This window comes from Oncorhynchus mykiss, chromosome 12 (genome assembly GCF_013265735.2).
Source record: "Oncorhynchus mykiss isolate Arlee chromosome 12, USDA_OmykA_1.1, whole genome shotgun sequence".
Classification (NCBI taxonomy): domain Eukaryota; kingdom Metazoa; phylum Chordata; class Actinopteri; order Salmoniformes; family Salmonidae; genus Oncorhynchus; species Oncorhynchus mykiss.
Genome location: NC_048576.1, coordinates 90,536,061 through 90,555,526, shown reverse-complemented (window position 1 = coordinate 90,555,526; position 19,466 = coordinate 90,536,061). Strand labels below are relative to the sequence as shown.

Genomic DNA, 19,466 nt, shown 5'->3' with positions numbered 1-19,466 from the left:
TTACAATGTATCCAATTGGACCTGTGTTTACAATGTATCCAATTGGACCTGTGTTTACAATGTATCCAATTGTACCTGTGTTTACAATGTATCCAATTGGACCTGTGTTTACAATGTATCCAATTGTACCTGTGTTTACAATGTATCCAATTGGACCTGTGTTTACAATGTATCCAATTGGACCTGTGTTTACAATGTATCTAATTGCGGTTTGTGTGGTTGTTGTTTTAGTTTTTCTGTAACTTTGTTGCAAAGTCCATTTGGTGCAGTGATATAGAACAACAATACGGCACCTATTGTTGGAACTACTTCCAACAGTCTGGTTATCTGAAATCAATGCACACTGCCAATCAGAACTGAGTATTCAACTATGTCATTGTATAATGTTTCCTATGTACATAATTATTTCACACACACAGGCACAGACACACGCATACACATACACATGCTAACACAAGCACTCTACACACACGACACGTACACATAGATTGTGTAATGTAGATGTATGTGGAAGAAGAGTAGAGGCCTGAGGGAACACACTTAATGTGTTGTGAAAAGTGTTATGAAATGTAATGTCATGTAATATTTTAAATTCTACGTAGCTGACTTAATGTTGCCTTGGCAACTGCTAATACGGATCCTTATTAATAAATGCAAATACAAAATGTCCAATATATTGACTTTGGCCAACAGTGGCCCCTAGATGCATGAATCCTCTGTCCAGTACAATTAGATCACTTTGTAGAATGAACGTTATTAAAACTCTTCAGCTAAATCAAGGATGCCCATTAATCACATGAATCACTGAGTAATAGAATGGATTTATTATCTCATGGCGGTCTCATGGCGATCTGGGCGTTGTGTGGCCGTTAAAAGAGACACCATTGATTTGATACCTATTGTACTTCCAGGAGGGACAAAATGACGTATTGCTACAGTCACTGTAACACAAAGGAAAAGAGAAGTGTGTTTGTGTATAATTGGACTCGGGTGAGTAAACATTGTGAGAGAGCTGTTATGGATTGGCACTGTTTTATGAACATAAGCCAACAGCCCTGGGACAATCTCTGCACTCCCTAACCAGAGGAATTTGTGAGTCAGAAAAAAATGATCTGGGACCAGGCTACTTTGCCTTCAGTGCAGTAGAGAAATGAGCAGCTGTTTTGGGGACAGTACATTTGTTGAGACAAGCCGACGTCCACTGAGGCCCTATTAGGCTTGTCAGTGTTCCACTGTGTGCCACTGTGGCCATGGGCAGGCTGGCACCAATTAAACATTAACAAGTGAGGTGACAGGAGGAATTGGAACAGTGGTGCTCGGGGACTCATCTCAAATCACTTGACTGTGATTGGCTGCATCGGAAAAGACACCCTATTCCCTCATGGTCAAATAGTGTGGTTTGAGAAGCAGTGTTCTCACAAGGCATTACAGTAGCACAGGAAACTTGTAGGAAACAGAGATGATTTTGGTTGGATGATATGACTGTAATCTATCCTGGGGAAAGTCTATGGTAGAGGTCAGTATGATGTTGTGATGAACATATACAGTCCATCAGAATGTGCTTAACATGAAGGCTTGGTCATGCTAACTTCTTTCCATCTTCTTTTACCATTTAGGTAAAACCAGTACATCATGATATCCCCATTGCACATAAAACTATAATAATCCATAATTCAAACACCAGAGAGAGAGAACTATTAACACTTCCGTTTTTTGTTTCTACCTGGTAGTTATTAATTGCACTCACCTGGTGTCCCAGGTCTGAATTAGTCCCTTAGAAGGAGAGGATAAAAACCAGAAGTGTTTCGGCCCTCCAGGACCAATATTGAACAGCCTGGCGATGATTTTCATTACTCCCTATTAATAAATGACAGAGTGTACAGTGTCCATATTAGGACAGCCTCAGTGTATGCTATAGACCTTCCTTCATAATGAACTTCAACCTTTCTTTGTCATCTGCTCCTCATCCTCAGAACTACATAACAGCCCCCTCACTTGCCGATTTCAGGAGCATATAATCTTTTGATCTAGTTGTCAAACAATTAGCACACTCTATACCCGTATCAACGTGTAATTAATTGGGAATTAGCAAGATTATTTCATTGGTTGCCACGGGCATGGTTATTCTGGGATACATGGAATTAGCTAAAGCTAGTTAGCATTCATATTCAGTCAAACAGTCAGTCAATCAGCTGGACAGTAAGTTTGTCAGTCAAATAATAATAAATGTTCAGTCAGTCAGTCAAATAGTCAGCCAGTCAAATAGTCAGTCAGATAGTCAGTCAGTCAAATAGTTAGTCAGTCAAATAGTCAGTCAGATAGTCAGTCAGTCAAATAGTCAGTCAGTCAAATAGTCAGTCAGTCAGTCAAATATTCAATCAGTCAGTCATATAGTCAGTCATATAGTCAGATAGATAGTCAGTCAGTCAGTCAAATAGTCAGTCAGTCAGTCAGAGAGTCAGTCAAATAGTCAGAGAGTTAGTCAGTCAAATAGTCAGCCAGTCAGTCAGATAGTCAGTCAGTTATACAGTCAATCAGTCAGATAGTCATTCAGTCAGATAGTCATTCAGTCAGATAGTCAGTCAGTCAAATAGTCAGCCAGTCAAATAGTCAGTCAGTCAAATAGTCAGTCAGTAAGTCAGTCAGTCAGTCAAATATTCAATCAGTCAGTCATATAGTCAAATAGTCAGTCAGTCAGAGTCAGTCAGTCAAATAGTCAACCAGTCAGTCAGATAGTCAGATAGTCAGTCAGTTATACAGTCAGTCAGTCAGATAGTAATTCAGTCAGATAGTCAGTCAGATAGTCAGATAGTCAGTCAGTTATACAGTCAGTCAGTCAGACAGTCATTCAGTCAGATAGTCAGTCATTCAGTCAGTCAGTCAGTAGGTCAGTCAGTGATATTCTATGTCATGACTAGTCTGTCAGGCAGATAGTCAGTCAGTCAAATAGCCAGTCAGTCAACTTGTGGGGCGGCAGGTAGCCTAGTGGTTAGAGCCTTGGACTATTAATCGAAAGGTTGCAAGATCAAATTCCCGAGCTGACAAGGCAAAACATCTGCCGTTCTGCCCCCCACTGTTCCTAGGCTGTCATTGAAAATAAGAATTTGTTGTTAAAACCTCTCCGAGCACGGAACCCACTAGCGGGCTGAAATTCCACAACATAAGGTGATCGCTACATAAATAGTCATATTAAACATTCATGAAAATACAAGTGTCTCACATGTATCGAAAGCCTAGAATCTTGCTAATGCGTTGTCAGATTTAAAAAATGATTTACTGCGAAAGAATACGAATCGATTATCTGAGCATAGAGCCCCATAAAAATAACCAGCACAGGTGTAACATAATCACAAACTGCATTAAAATAAATTGTTTACCTTTGACGATCTTCGTCTGTTTGCAATTCTAATGCTCATTGTTACACAATGAATTATCTTTTGTTTGATCAAATCCGTTTTTATAGCCTAAACCGAAACGTTTTGTGAACTGCTTGTGTAGTGAATTCCGTCTCATTCCATTTTCGACGACACATTCCAGGTAAATCACCCACACAGAACGTGACTTTTCCAGTCATGTTTGGTTTCACTGCAATCAACTGGTTTGTTTGTAACACAATCAAAATGATGGGCCATTTCGCTGGACGTATTGACTAAAAGAAACCGATTTGAAGAAAACAAGTCATGACATCATTGTGCACCAATGATTTGCCCGCTGTTTCATTGATTGACTGTCTTTTAACCCAATGACCACTGATCGTCTTGTAATCTAGCTGGGTAGATAGCCAATTAGCTGAGCTAAACGGTAATACGCCATGTTCCGGCACAGCCAGAAGAGGACTGGCCACCCCTCATAGCCTGGTTCCTCTCTAGGTTTCTTCCTAGGTTTTTGCCTTTCTAGGGAGTTTTTCCTAGCCACCGTGCTTCTACACCTGCATTGCTTGCTGTTTGGGGTTTTAGGCTGGGGCTATATAAATAGATTATATTTGATAGAGGACTGAGGGTCTTCCAAATATTGAAAGTGTGTAAATAGTTACCCATGTTATTTTGTAAATGTATATATATATATATTTTTTGTCATATATTTTTTTAATCAATTTTTATTTTTTTTCCCATTTGTTATTTATTTTAATTTTTCTATTTTTTTTGGCGGGGGGGTGTGTTAATACAATTTTGGTATTTTATATATAGTTATTTGTTTCAAAATGTATACCTTCCCCAATTTGGCCACTTGAGTACATTTGGGCTACTTGTGTGGGACACCTGGGTGACTTCATGATAAATGTCATGTAGCACACTCATTTTGGAAGTTATCATTCTGAAACTTTGCACAAGTACTGTTGCCTTCTTATATTTTTCACTGAAATTGTCCCCATCATCATATCTGAATGTTTGTTTTATCTTGTTCATTTTAAATATGACGATACAAAAATATAAATAAAAAACACGTTTTTTTCATTGTTTTATCTAAACCAGATCTATTGTGTTGTATTCTCCTACATTCAATTCACATGTACACAAACTTTGGAGTGTTTTCTTTCAAATGGCACCAAGAATATGCATATCCTTGGTTCTGTGCCTGAGCTACAGGCTGTTAGATTTGGGTATGTCTTCAGGCGGAAATTGCACAAAGTTAGGGGGGAGCTGTACGAGGTTTTAACTGACTGTCATGCCCAGACTGTAAGCTGTTTTTTAACTGTGTTGGTTGGGGTGTGATGGTGACTTGGGTGGGTTATCTAGGTGAATTTGTATTTCTATGTTGGCCTGATATGGTTCCCAATCAGAGACAGCTTTTTATTGTTGTCTCTGATTGGGGATCATATTTAGGCAGCCATTTCCCCTTTGTGTTTGGTGGGATCTTGTCTATGTTTAGTTGCCTGTCAGAACTAGTTGTATAGCGTCACGTTTCATTTGTTCGTTCTGTTGTTTTTGTTCGGTGTTCATTCATTAAAAGTAATAATGTACGCCTACGACGCTGCACCTTGGTCTCATCCTTATGACGAACGTGACACTGACTTGCCTAGTTAAATAAAGGTAAAACTTTTTTTTTTAAATAGTCAGTCAGTTAAATATTAAGTTGGTAAGTCAGTTAGTCTCTCAGTCACTCAGATAGTCAGTCAGTCAAATAGTCAGTATGTTAAATAGTCGGTCAGTGAGTCAGAAAGTCAGTCAGTTAAATATTAAATTGGTAAGTCAGATAGTCAGTCAGTCAAATAGTCAGCCATTCAATCAGTCAGTCAGTAGGTCAGTCAGTGATATTCTATGTCATGACTAGTCTGTCAGGCAGATAGTCAGTCAGTCAAATAGTCAGTATGTTAAATAGTCGGTCAATCAGTCAGATAGTCAGTCAGTTAAATAGTAAATTGGTATGTCAGATTGGCTGTTAGTTAGTCAGTCAGTCAGATAGTCAGATAGTCAGTCAGTCAGATAGTCAGTCAGTCAGATAGTCAGTCAGTCAGTCAGTCAGTCAGTCAGTCAGTCAGATAGTCAAATAGTCAGTCAGAGAGTCCGTCAGTGATATTCTATATGTCATGACTGTCCTATGAGGATCGGAATGGGTCAGATTAGCTTGGCAATGGAATACAGTAACCAGACCCTCTGTCACCCACAGAAGAGGGGAGGAGGGAGCTGCTGCCGGGTTGACAGCTCATGCCCTGTTGTAAATTAAAGGAGAAGAAGACTCTCTCTCCCTCTCCAGTATTATCCAAAGGAATGTACTTTGTTAGCAGACTTTTCCCGCCGGAACTCTAACTACTGGAGTAATATTTCTAACATAAGAATGTGGGGAATAGTCAGTGGTGAGCTATAGAAAACTAATGTCATATTGGTTTTTATTTTGTGATGTCTTTAAAATTGTTAAAAAGGAAATACTGTAACTTGAAAAGTGTATATACACTACATGTACGAAGTCTCCGTGCTTAACGTTGTATATGAAATATGAAAAAACTATAAACATATTTTTGATAAGATAGGAATGTGATTTTAGGAGCCATAATAGAATTTGTCTCCTGTAAACTTTGCATAGTAAGTAGCCACTCCCAGAGTGAGGTCTGAGAGTGTGTCAGCCTGACGGAACCGTCCATTTCGAACCAGAGTGCATAAAAGGATTAGCAGCTGCGCATGTAAAGTGGTTTGAACCCTAAATACCAACACGAGGTGTAGAAGACAGCTCACCTCTCGGACAATCACTGGTACGGCTGATTAGCTGTCCTAAGAAGAGTATCTAGAAAAGTGAATTTAAGTGGGACCATTCTCTACTCTTCAAACCAACATATTCTACTACTCTCATTACCACTGAGAACCATCTACACAGCTGGCTAGCATATCTTCAAGTAAGCTTCAGGAGTGAATGGAAAGTAGAAAAAACTCTGTAGTTCTGTTCAGGACTACTGGACAAGTCAACAGGCAGAGGAGAGAAACAATATAAAAGACAGGTGAACAACCCCTTTTGGACAATAAGAGCCTTACAAGTGTCCCGCGAAAAGGCCCAACAGCGAACCAAGGCATTGACACATAAATACATTCATGATTTCTTACTCCGAACGGGCGGCTGTTCGTGTGGAAAGTATATGATTACTGTGGGAATAGTTTCTAAAATGTGTCAACGATAAGTGTCTCTTTCTCTCTGACTCCCTCTCCATGTCATAGTGTAAAAAGCCACCAGAAGCAGGAGGGTACAACTGTTCAGAATGATGATATGATAAGAGGTTATGATTAATATGTTGACTGTTTTATGGATGTGATAGGTAAAGACCTTTAGGGTTTAATTCGGGAGATGGTAACTCTTTAAACAACCGCTCTCGTGGTGCCCCAAATCTTAATGAGTTAATTGTTACCTGATTAATTAAATCAGGTAACATTTAAACATTGTTAGTTGTTTGGATAAATAACAGTCATCATATTAAATGATAGTAAAGTCACAACATGTATAAAGAAAATGGTATATGAGAGTATAATGGGACCATAGACACTTAATGCCACTCAAAGTCGCTTAAATGTCAATGCTACTTCACTGATGACATGTGTGAGCTGCTGTCATAACTCTTTGTGTCAGAGAGGTGTTGCTCTGTCTCTCATGGGTCTGTGGAGACCTGATGTGACACAGTGGTGTGTCCCAAATATGTCAGGCTGACAGACAGACAGGGAGGCAGACAGGCAGACAGAGAGAGACACACAGATATGCAGACAAAGTGTTTTCATTCTACTTCCTACAAGTTTCAGTCAGTGCCCACAGGCATAATCCACAATTTGTCATGTCTCTCACACAACAATATCTTTAACATAAAATGCTGTAGCAATATAGCCCTTTTTACATTAGCAGTGTCACAAGTGCTTTACAGATACCCAATCATTGCTATTGTCAGCCAATCAGACACTGTTTTACCTCTCAAAGCTGCAATGGACCTAAATTGTTTCAAATGACGGGGGTGTGGTGAACTGTGAAACTATGAAAGGTTGGAACAGACAACTTTAACTTGTTATCATTAATAACTGCATTGTCAGACAACGTCCATTCCATCAACTTTATCACACTGCGATTTGACAGGATAGGACAGCGGATACAGAAAACATTTAGACCGTGAAAGTACTTTGAGTTTCTCTTCTTCCTCTTCTCCAGTGGATTGAAGCCTAAATAACCTCTGTGGCTGAAAATCCCTGGAGCTCAGGATAAGGACTCTGCACTCTGTTAAAGAGGAAATAAGGGTTTACTGTTGGAGGAAAATGACTATTTCTTCTTAAGGTTGCCATTGACCAGCATCTTAATCAGTCTGTCTGTCTGCTTGTGCCCTGAAAAGCCAAGTAGAGCACCGTGTAGAGAGGTTTGAGTTTTCAACAGTCAAATGTATAATACTGTCGTATTGAGGAAACCTATTGTCACAAAAACACCATAGAAATGTCAGCACCTTTTGGCCGTTGTGGCGGTGGATTTTAACAGGCTGTTTTCACAGCAAACAATTATGACACATGAAGTGACACTTGAAGGGGGCTTTTGGGACTTTTTGGAGTGCAGACCCGGAGTTCTGCTTGACTACACAACACCAGATTCAAGACAACAGAAGACGGGAGAGGGCAAGAGTACTGGTACAGAGAGAGGCAGGCAGGTAATAACAACTTGCAGTATGGGAATGAGATTTCCCCTAAACCACAACCCAAGGTGCCAGGCACATAGTGCTACAGGGTAGCACCATTCAATATTAAAAACATGACTGATTTATAAGGCAAATTTAAAATAGGGTATTTCACCACAACCCACAATGTAACATTACGTATTACATGGAGGAAACCCATGTCGCACCAAATCATGTTTTATTATAGTTTTTGCTGCTCTGAGGAACACCATTGAGGAACATTGTTAGCATCAACAGAATCCATGTGCATGGTTTCCGCTAGCAGCTAGTGGATAGCTGACATGGGAATCTTACTCTGCCGTTTCGGTGCTGTTGACTATGTGATTGTCAATTTATCAAGGGGTGGATATAATCAATACCATCATTGATTTTAATTAGGAGCAGGATGAGAGGGTAGTTGATTATCACACGTCTGCAATCAGGCTGTTATTGGATGCCTGTCCTCTAAACTTCCCCTTTATTGTCCTATCCCACTCTAATCAATGACAGCTGGAAAGAAAATATCAACACAGAGACTGGTCGTCTTGATTGGCTAAAACAGGATATCAGAACAGCTGGATAGAAATTATCAACGCAGAAACTTGTCCTGATTGGCTAAAACAGGATATCAATACAGCCGACAGTAAATAATCAAAGTAAATAATAATCAAAGATGAACTTGGCACACTGCAGTGTATTAGCGCTGGTTTTAAAACAATACTAACGGGAGATTACACGCACCTGCGTGCTAAAATAATTTAAATAAAAAAATAAAGGTATGAGTAGATTGGGTGAATTCTTGTTGTTACCATGCTAATGCCGGACAGCTGTGTCTATGTTCTCTATTCCAGCCCCCAGTTAAATAACGATCTATAGGAGCTTTTCAACGTCAATTACTTCCATTAAAAAATGGACTTGATATCCGCACCTCAGTGGAAATTTGAACAATAATAAAAATCCCCATTAAAATCTGTAGGTTTACGCCAGAGACATCTGTTTTTGCTTGGAATGAGTCTCAATCAACCGCATCTGCCAATATTGTCCTTCGGCATCTGCGGTTAAAGGTTGCAGAGCTAGAGCTGTGTTTGTCATGACCATGAGACATCCCGAAAATCTGTCTTCTCATGAAAACGTATGTAGTGTCTGAACAAACTATTATACTCTATGGAAAGACCAGACGCTCACGAACATAATGGTCTTCTTTGTTTTGCTCTATGACCCCTACAAGCGTCTGAAGTCGGTACAGGTGAGTACAGTAGCAGTAACCCCAAGTTCAATGTTTCATCTAATATTTTCTTGATACCTTAAGGGGTCCTAAAATTCAAAATCAATTAGCTAAATGATTCTTGGTATGACCATCTTAAAACAATTCCATATGTTAGCTTAGCCTGGGCGTCTCCAATCTTTTCTAGCATGAGAGCTACTTTTAAAAAAAAATGAAACATATCACGAGCTACTCATTTTTTTTCTAGCTTTCAAATAGTCACATTTTTCTCTTATCCTCTCCCCTACAACTCTTCTCCAGGTCCTTAGTGTACAAGAGAAAGTAGTGCAATGGTTTCTGTCAATATACACCACTTTTCAAAAGTTTGGGGTCACTTAGAAATGTCCTTGTTTTTGAAAGAAAAGCACATTTTTTGTACATTAAAATAACATCAATTTGATCAGAAATACAGTGTAGATATTTCTAATGTTGTAAATGACGATTATAACTGGAAACGGCTTATTTTCTATGGAATATCTACATACTGTAGGCGTACAGAGGCCCAGTATCACTCCACGTTGTGTTAGCTAATCCAAGTTTATAATTTTAAAAGGCTAATTGATCATTAGAAAACCCTTTTGCGATTATGCTAGCACAGCTGAAAACTGTAGTCCTGATTTAAAGAAGCAATAAAACTGTCCTTCTTTAGACTAGTTGAGTATCTGGAGCGTAAGCATTTGTGGGTTCGATTACAGGCTCAAAAAGGGCCAGAAACAAAGAAACTCGCCAGTCTATACTTGTTCTGAGAAATGAAGGCTATTCCATGCGAGAAACAGGCAAGACACTGAAGATCTCGTACAACGCTGTGTACTACTCCCTTCACAGAACAGCGCAAACGGGCTCTAACCAGAATAGAAAGAGGAGTGGAGGCCCCGGTGCACAACTGAGCAAGAGGACAAGTACATTAGAGTGTCTAGTTTGAGAAACAGATGCCTGACAAGTCCTCAATTGGCAGCTTCATTAAATAGTACCCACAAAACACCAGTCTCAACGTCAACAGTGAAGAGGCGACTCCGGGATGCTGGCCTTGTAGGCAGAGTTGCAAAGAAAAAGCCATATCTCAGACTGGCCAATACAATACATAAGATTAAGATGGGCAAAATAATACATACACTGGACAGAGGAAGATTGGAAGGATTATAGACACACAAATCTAAGTTTGAGGTGTTCGGATCACAAAGAAGAACATTCGTGAGACGCAGAAGAAAATAAAAGACGATGGAGGAGTGCTTGATGCCATCTGTCAAGCATGGTGGAGGCAATGTGATGGTCTGGGAGTGCTTTGTTGATGGTAAAGTGGGAGATTTGAACAGGGTTAAAGGGATCTTGAGGAAGGAAGGCTATCAATCCATTTTGCAACGCCATCCCATAACCTGTGGATGGAGCTTAATTTGAGAAAATTTCCTCCTACAACAGGACAATGACCCGAAGCACAGCTCCAAACAATGCAATAACTATTTATAGAAGAAGCATTCAGCTGGTATTCTGTCTATAATGGAGTGGCCAGCACAGTCACCGGATCTGAACCCTTTTGAGCTGTTGTGGGAGCAGTTTGACTCTATGGTAGGTAAGAAGTGCCCATCAAGCCAATCCAACTTGTGGGAGGTGCTTCAGGAAGCATGTGGTGAAATCTCTTCAGATTACCTCAACAAATTGACAACTAGAATGGCAAAGGTCTGCAATTCAGTAATTGCTGCAAATGGAGGATTCTTTGACGAAAGCAAAGTTTGAAGGACACAATTATTATTCAATTAAAAATATGTATGTATAACCTTGTCAACGTCTTGACTATATTTCCTATTCATTTTGCAACTCATTTCATGTGTTTTCATGGAAAACAAGAACATTTCTAAGTGACCCCAAACTTTTGAACGGTATTGTACCTGGTAAAATAATGGTTAATAAACTACTTTAAGGGTTATTTTTATTTTTTATTATGTTTTATATCCCCCCCCCCAAAAAAAAGTATAATTGTTCATAGAGAAACAACAACATTGGATGTCGATATCAATGATTAAATCACATCAGAAGACAATTTTTTGGTGGTCTTGAAGAAAACTAAAACGTTCAGATTTTTTGTGTAATTCCCCTTTAACTGCGCTATAATTGCACATCTAGCGAGTGAGGAATGTGCTGGCTAATGTGCCATCTAGCGAGTGAGGAATGTGCTGGCTAATGTGCCATCTAGCGAGTGAGGAATGTGCTGTCTAATGTAACATCTAACGAGTGAGGAATGTGCTGTCTAATGTAACATCTAACGAGTGAGGAATGTGCTGTCTAATGTGCCATCTAGCGAGTGAGGAATGTGCTGTCTAATGTGCCATCTAGCGAGTGAGGAATGTGCTGTCTAATGTGCCATCTAGCGATGATTCTGTACTGCTGCTGCTCATTTTAGGGCAAAGTTGTCAAATAACAAATAATAGATACAATTGATATACTTACTCATGATACACTTCTGCCAGGTAAGCCTACTTTGTTAACATTTAATTCAGAAGGTTTTGGAGAAAGTATTTCTGTCAAAGACGATTATCAAATGAAATGGCTACTAGTGTTGGGAATTCCGAGTCTATTCTGTGAGTCTGATCAATTGGCTCCGTTCACCTAAAAGAGCTGTCCATTTGGCTCCGTTCACCTAAAAGAGCTGTCCATTTGGCTCCGTTCACCTAAAAGATCTGTCCATTTGGCTCCGTTCACCTAAAAGATCTGTCCATTTGGCTCCGTTCACCTAAAAGAGCTGTCCATTTGGCTCCGTTCACCTAAAAGAGCTGTCCATTTGGCTCCGTTCACCTAAAAGATCTGTCCATTTGGCTCCGTTCACCTAAAAGATCTGTCCATTTGGCTCCGTTCACCTAAAAGAGCTGTCCATTTGGCTCCGTTCACCTAAAAGATCTGTCCATTTGGCTCCGTTCACCTAAAAGATCTGTTCATTTGGCTCCGTTCACCTAAAAGAGCTGTTCATTTGGCTCCGTTCACCTAAAAGAGCTGTTCATTTGGCGCCGTTCACCTAAAAGAGCTGTTGATTTGGCGGCGTTCACCTAAAAGAGCTGTTCATTTGGCTCCGTTCACCTAAAAGAGCTGTTAATTTGGCTCCCAAACAGCTCTTCCTTCATTAATGCTTAGAAGTGGACCTAAAACCAAAACATATGTGTACTTCCCTAATTTAAAGCCTAACACTTTGCCTACCATTATGTCAGATCGTGAAATGTGAGTCCAAATACAATTTTACCTAACCAAATTATTAGATGGCCTGCAAAATAAAAGATTCTATAAAATGTAACACACTGAAAAAATTAGCTGGACCAGCAAGAGACTCTCTACTCCCTATATTGCTCCTGCACTGAGGAATTCTTGATCTTCAGAGAATGTTTTCAGAATGTATCTGCAGATAATCGATGTCTGGAGCTCAAAAAGCTGTAGTAAAATAATGTAAATCAGGGCGCCAAGTGAACGGCTCTTTCACATATGGACTCGCTTCCAGACAATTACCAAAAAGACTCGTTCAAAAAGAGCCGTTCATTGGCAATCAACACATCTCTACTGGGTGCACATGGAGTGATTTTTTTACTGTGCACAGTGAAAGACAAACAGAAAAGTAAGTGCATTCTGTATAATCCATAAAACAAAACCAAGATGCATGTTACTTATCACCAAAAAGTTGAAATTTAGTCAGGTATGCATTCAAATATATTCGTCAACTACACCTTGAATATGGAAGTTTTAGTGACAGAGCAGCATTCTCTTTCTTTTGGGCAAGTTGACATATTTTAAGAACTTTGATTGGTAGGTGCGCTCCTGCTATTAGTGGAAATAGAACTCTGTGTGTCATGCTGGTCAGCAGGTTGTGTTAGCAAAGTGGCTAAGCTAAGTGTGACATGTTTTCCTATGGGAAAAGCTACAAGCTACTATTCTTAAACCTTTTGGAACAACTAGAGCATTAACTCAGAGTTACTTCGTAAGTATGGACCCATCCTGATTGGCTAAAATAGGGTGCCATTTCAGATAGAGCCAAAGTTTCACAAAAATTCAATGCAGTGAATGTCAATGAACGGTTATCATTATGGATTATTTGACTAGCTAATGTCCAGACTAATTATTCAGTCACTGATTCTTCCCTCCTGAGACCTGCCAAGTAACAACCTCCTAAAATGCTATTTTTTTGCCACTCACTCCTTACCCCGCTACCAAAACACTACCTCAATTCAGATGTAGGATCTTAACTTGATCACCCTGTTGAAGGAGAACTTTCCAGGATAAAAATAAAAAAAAATCGCACTTTTAAAAGATCACAGAGACAACCAGCACCAGGACATTCATACACCCAGCTCTTTGGACCTTTCTTTCTCCGATATCCTCCTTTAATTTCAGGTCTACATTTTTCTCTTGTTTTTTGATTGGGATTCATTGTACTGCAATCATGTGTATACCGAGTGGCGCAGTGGTCTAAGGCACTGCATCTCAGTGCTAGAGGCGTCACTACAGATCCTGGTTTGATTCCAGGCTGTTTCACAACTGGTCGCGATTGGGAGTCCCATAGAGCAGCACACAATTGGCCCAGCATCGTCCGGGTTAGGGTTTGGCCAGGGTAGGGCGTCATTGTAAATAAGAATTAGTTCTTAACTGACTTGCCTAGTTAAATAAAGTTTTTATTTTGTGTGCTGTTAACTCATACCCAAATAATGTTGTTGAATCATGCTATACTTGTATTTGTGTCCAAAGCATAAATTAGAGAAATAAACACTTTAAAAACCCCACCTCAAACTTGTATCTCAAACAGACCGTTTCAAAAATAATTGCTATTTTCTCATTGGGTATGATGTCATATGCTGAGGAGGATGAGCTGACCAATTAGCAGTGTAGAGGAGGATCAGCTGGCCAATCAGAGGTCTACTTGCATCAATATTTTTAATTACTGGTATACGCCCACGCTGTTCTGTTATTTAAAAAAAATATGTTTAACCTTTATTTAACTAGGCATGTCAGTTAAGATCAAATTCTTATTTACAATGACAGCCTACCAAAAGGCAAAAGATCTCCTGCGGGGACAGGGGCTGGGATTTAAAAAAATGTATATCTAAATATACAACAAAACACACATCACAACAAGAGAGACAGACCTAAGACAACAACATTGGGGAACACCCAGACCATTTCAACATAGAAAAGCTACTTTTAACATACTTAATTAATGAAAAAAATTGGAAGGAACACTATTTTATTCATATTGTAATATTTCAAAGAAATCTGGAAACTCTGGAGAGTTACTTTAAACCAAACTCTCTCCCTCTCTCTCCCTCTCTCTCTCTCTCTCTCTCTCTTTCTCTCTCCCTCTCTCTCTCTCTCTCTCTCTCTCCCTCTCTCTCTCTCTCTCTTTCTCTCTCCCTCTCTCTCGCTCTCTCCCTCTCTCTCTCTCTCGCTCTCTCGCTCTCTCTCTCTCTTTCTCTCTCCCTCTCTCTCTCTCTCTCCCTCTCTCTCGCTCTCTCTTTCTCTCTCCCTCTCTCTCTCTCTCTCTCTCCTGCTCTCTCTCTCTCCTGCTCTCGCTCTCTCTCTCTCGCTCTTCCCCCAATTCAAAGGGCTTTATTGTCATGGGAAACATGTTTACATGGCAAAGCAAGATAAATAAATAATAAACTAAAGTGAAATATACACTGTGGTCTAGTCTCCTCTCTCTCGGTCTCTCTCTCTTGGCAAACCACTCTGAAAATAAGTGTCCATTTTTGGGGGATATGGAATAAAGTGGGTATGAATTGTGTATTGTAAAAACAGGACTGTTATGAAATAATTAAATTAAATGCAATTCCTCACCAAAGCAAATGCTGAAGTTAAAAGATATGGTGCACTTCAAAAGAAGCCAAATCTGAGTTTGACCATCACATCACATTACATCTAGAATCAGCTTCCTATTTCACAACAAAGCATCCTTCACTCATGCTGCCAAACATACCCTCGTAAAACTGACTATTCTGCCGATCCTCAACTTCGGCGGTGTCATTTACAAAATATCTTCCAATACTCTACTCAGCAAACTGGATGTAGTCTATCACATGCTATCTATGCCATCCATTTTGTCACCAAAGCCCCATATACTACCCACCACTTCGACCTGTATGCTCTCGTTGGCTGGCCCTCACTACATATTTGTCGCCAAACCCACTGGCTCCAGGTCATCTTTAAGTCTTTGCTAGGTAAAGCCCCACCTTATCTCAGCTCACTGGTCACCATAGCAACACCCAACCATAGCATGCGCTCCAGCAGGTATAATTCACTGGTCACCCCCAAAGCCAACACTTCATTCATTTCATTTCCTTCCATTTCTCTGCTGCCAATGACTGGAAAGAACTTCAAAAATCTCTGAAGCTGGAGTTTTATATCTCCCTCTCTAACTTTAAGCATCAGCTGTCAGAGCAGCTTACCGATCACTGTACCTGTACACAGCCAATCTGTAAATAGCACAACCGACTACCTCATCCCCATATTATTACTTACCTTCTTGCTCTTTTGCACCCCAGTATCTCTACAGTATTATTTCTCCTCTATTGCTTATTTATTGCCTACCTACCTACTCTTCTACATTTGCACATACTGTACATAGATGATTCTATTGTGTTATTCACTGTACGTTTGTTTATGTGTAACTCTGTGTTGTTGTTTTTGTCGCACTGCTTTGCTTTATCTTGGCCAGGTCGCAGTTGTAAATGAGAACTTGTTCTCAACTGGCCTACCTGGTTAAATAAAGTTGACATAAAATAAAATAAATAAAATCCACAGTGTGCGTCAAGCATAGAGGACACGGAAGGGCAAAGACTAATCATCATCCATTAGAGACATTTCTGCATCTGAAAAGGTCCCTGTAATGAATAGATGTCAGAAGTGAGATTGTTTGTCCCAAACATTCAAGATTTTTCACGCAGCACTTTTAACACCCCTAGAGCCATTTTGTTTATGAAGAAAATACAGCTGAAATGTCAGCTGTAAAAGTCAATGTCTTTGACTTTTGTAATTTCAATTGAATTGTAATAATTGTATTTTTAAAGGTGTATAAAGCAACAGGTTTTCAGATCGTAAGTTTCACCCCAACTTACAGTACACAATTGTGGATCCACGATGGCTTGCCTGAAGAAGGCTATTTGTTGACTCGTAGTGACAGACTATCAGGGACTGACCTTTAAGTCCTATCATGGTGTAGTCCTGTAAAGACCAGCTATTACACTGTGCTCATAGTGGCATTTGAGTTATAAAGTGCCTGACACATGACATTACATCAAAGTGCTCAATCAGGATCTAACATCAATTGAACCAATTGTATTCTCTTATCCCATTTATGAGTTTCTCTGTTAGGAGTTCAAAGGGTGTTGAAATTTGGATGGAGTCAGAGCAGCCCTCCTATCAACCAGGCATGGATAGCCAGGCATGAAATGGACGTTTATACAGTTTGAGTAATGGCTGGAATGAGGGCTGAAGTTTAAACACTCACTTTGTGACTCTTTCTATGAGAGTGTGTAAGATATTTCTCCCCCAGGTTAATGCAATAGATACAAAAGAAGATAACAGAAATGAAACAGTGAAGATAATCTTTGGATTAGCTGATTTGGAGTAGGCCTAAAGCCTTTATCTGACATACGTCTTCTTCATAATACTGTGGAAAGGAAAGGACTAATAGCTCATAACTGGCAAACACTTTCCCCTCAATACTGTAAAAAGAAAAGACCTATAGCTGACATGCATCTTCTTCATAATACTGTGGAAATAGTTCTTCCAGGGTGGCGTAGGAGTCAGACATCTTTATCTTTGTCCTGTTGTGTCCCTTGTATATATCTTTTTACATCTTTTTCTTCGCATATCTTTTTCAAATGTTTTCCTAAACCTCAACTTCTAAATACTCTCCTGCATCCCGCCTCACCCAATGTGATGTGGATCTGCTTTTTTCTAAAGTATTTCTATTTACTTTGGATCTGGAATCCCTCAACTGAAGCTAGCCAGCAAACTACCTACCAGCTATCAGTCAGAAAATCATTGCTAGCGGTCATCAGCTAACCTTTAGCTCGGAAAGCTCTCGCCAATTCGAGCAACGTGACTCAAACCAGAGCATAACGGACCTATTTCTCTCCATATCCCCAGATTCCTACCACAAACTCTGAACATTTGCTAACCGCAATCCCGGGTGAGCACTCCTGTTTAGCGTTTCCATCCCGGAGCAAGCACCAATTAGCCTGAAGCTAGCCCGGACAAGGCTCCCGTGCAAGTTAGCCTTTGGGGGATGTCGCGATGGGTGTAAGTCTGTTTTTGCCTCTACACTCTACTCAACAAACTGGATGCAGTCTATCACAGTGTCATCCGTTTTGTCACCAAAGCCCCATACACTACCCACCATTGCGACCTGTACTCTCTCGTTGGTTGGCCCTCGCTTCATACTCGTCGCCAAACCCACTGGCTACAGGTTATCTACAAGTCTCTGCTGGGTAAAGCCCTCCTTATCTCAGCTCACTGGTCACCATAGCAGCACCCACTCGTAGCACGTGCTCCAGCAGGTATATCTCATTGGTCACCCCCAAAGCCAATTCCTCCTTTGGTTGACTTTCCTTCCAGTTCTCTGCTGCCTATGACTGGAACGAACTGCAAAAATCTCTGATGCCAGAGACTCATATCTGCCTCACTAGCTTTAAGCACCAGCTGTCAGAGCAGCTCACAGATCACTGCACCTGTACATAGCTCATCTGTAAACAGCCCATCTATCCAACTACCTCATCCCCATACTGTATTTATTTATCTTGCTCCTTTGCACCCCAGTATCTCTACTTGCACATTCTTCTTCTGCACATCTACCATTCCAGTGTTTAATTGCTAAATTGTAATTACTTCGCCACAATGGCCCATTTATTGCCTTAACTCCCTTATCTTACCTCATTTGCACTCACTGTATATAGACTTTGTTTTCTTTTGTTCTACTGTATTATTGACTATGTTTTGTTTATTCCATGTGTAACTCTGTGTTGTTGTATGTGTTGAATTGCTATGCTTTATCTTGGCCAGGTCGCAGTTGCAAATGAGAACTTGTTCTCAACTATCCTGCCTACACAGTACAATCCGATTACAAGATCACTCAACAACAACCTCATATTCCCAGGTGCTATTTCCCTGTTCCCTCGTCTCTCACTTCTCACACTGACTGAGAATATAAACCCCGTTGCCTCGTCTCTCACATCTCATGCCACCTGAGAATATAAACCCTGTTGCCTCGTCTCTCACATCTCATGCCACCTGAGAATATAAACCCCGTTGCCTCGTCTCTCACATCTCATGCCACCTGAGAATATAAACCCTGTTCCCTCATCTCTCACATCTCATGCCACCTGAGGATATCAACCCTGTTCCCTCATCTCTCACATCTCACACTGCCTGAGAAAATCAGCCCTGTTCCCTCATCTCTCGCCCATCTCACGCCACCTGAGATTATCAAAACATTGTCACTAGTTGCCATGGTAGTAGCAGGCTGAAGGGTTTTGAAATGACTATTTAATGGTTGTACAGTCTTAGAAAAAAGTAACTCTCTGTGGAAAGGGTTCTACATGGAACCCAAAAGGTTTCTTTCTACCTGGAACCAAAAGGATTCTACTTGGAATCCAAAACGGTTCTTCAAAGGGTTCTCCTATGGGGACAGCGGAATAACTCTTTTAGGTTCTAGATAGCACTTTTCTCTAAGAATGTACTATCGTGTCTCACTTTGACATGAATGTTGATACAGTATTCATACATGATTTTTGCAGATTTTCAGTATTTTCGCATGCTGAGTATGCTTGGTTTTGAAGCTCTTTGAATCTGCTGGGCTAGGGAGAAAGTGAGAGAGAGATGGCATAATGGGGAGAGGTTTGAGGCTCTGTGATTAATGAGCCTTGTAATTAAATCAAAGCCATCGCCTAACACTTCACAGCCAGCGCCTCTTTTCTGCAAACACCCCCATTTGGGCTCTAAACCCAGCCTGTTTGCTGATTGGCTGATCAACAACCCCCTCCCTGTATTGATTGGTTTCAGATGTGGTTGTTGGTGTTCTAAAAACTATCAGCACAAATGTTTAGCGCAGATGTTTCATTTTCAATTCAGCCA

The 19,466-nt window shown here is 40.3% G+C and overlaps 1 protein-coding gene across 1 annotated transcript in view; it reads left to right on the top strand.

Annotated features, from left to right (window-relative positions):
* The first annotated feature begins 4,621 nt into the window (after window positions 1-4,621).
* LOC100499615 (somatostatin receptor subtype 2) overlaps window positions 4,622-19,466 on the top strand; it is a 41,778-nt gene continuing 26,933 nt past the window's right edge. The window contains exon 1 of the mRNA XM_036936700.1: window positions 4,622-9,350. The gene's annotated coding sequence lies outside the window, so the exon portion shown is untranslated. The remainder of the gene's footprint in view (window positions 9,351-19,466) is intronic.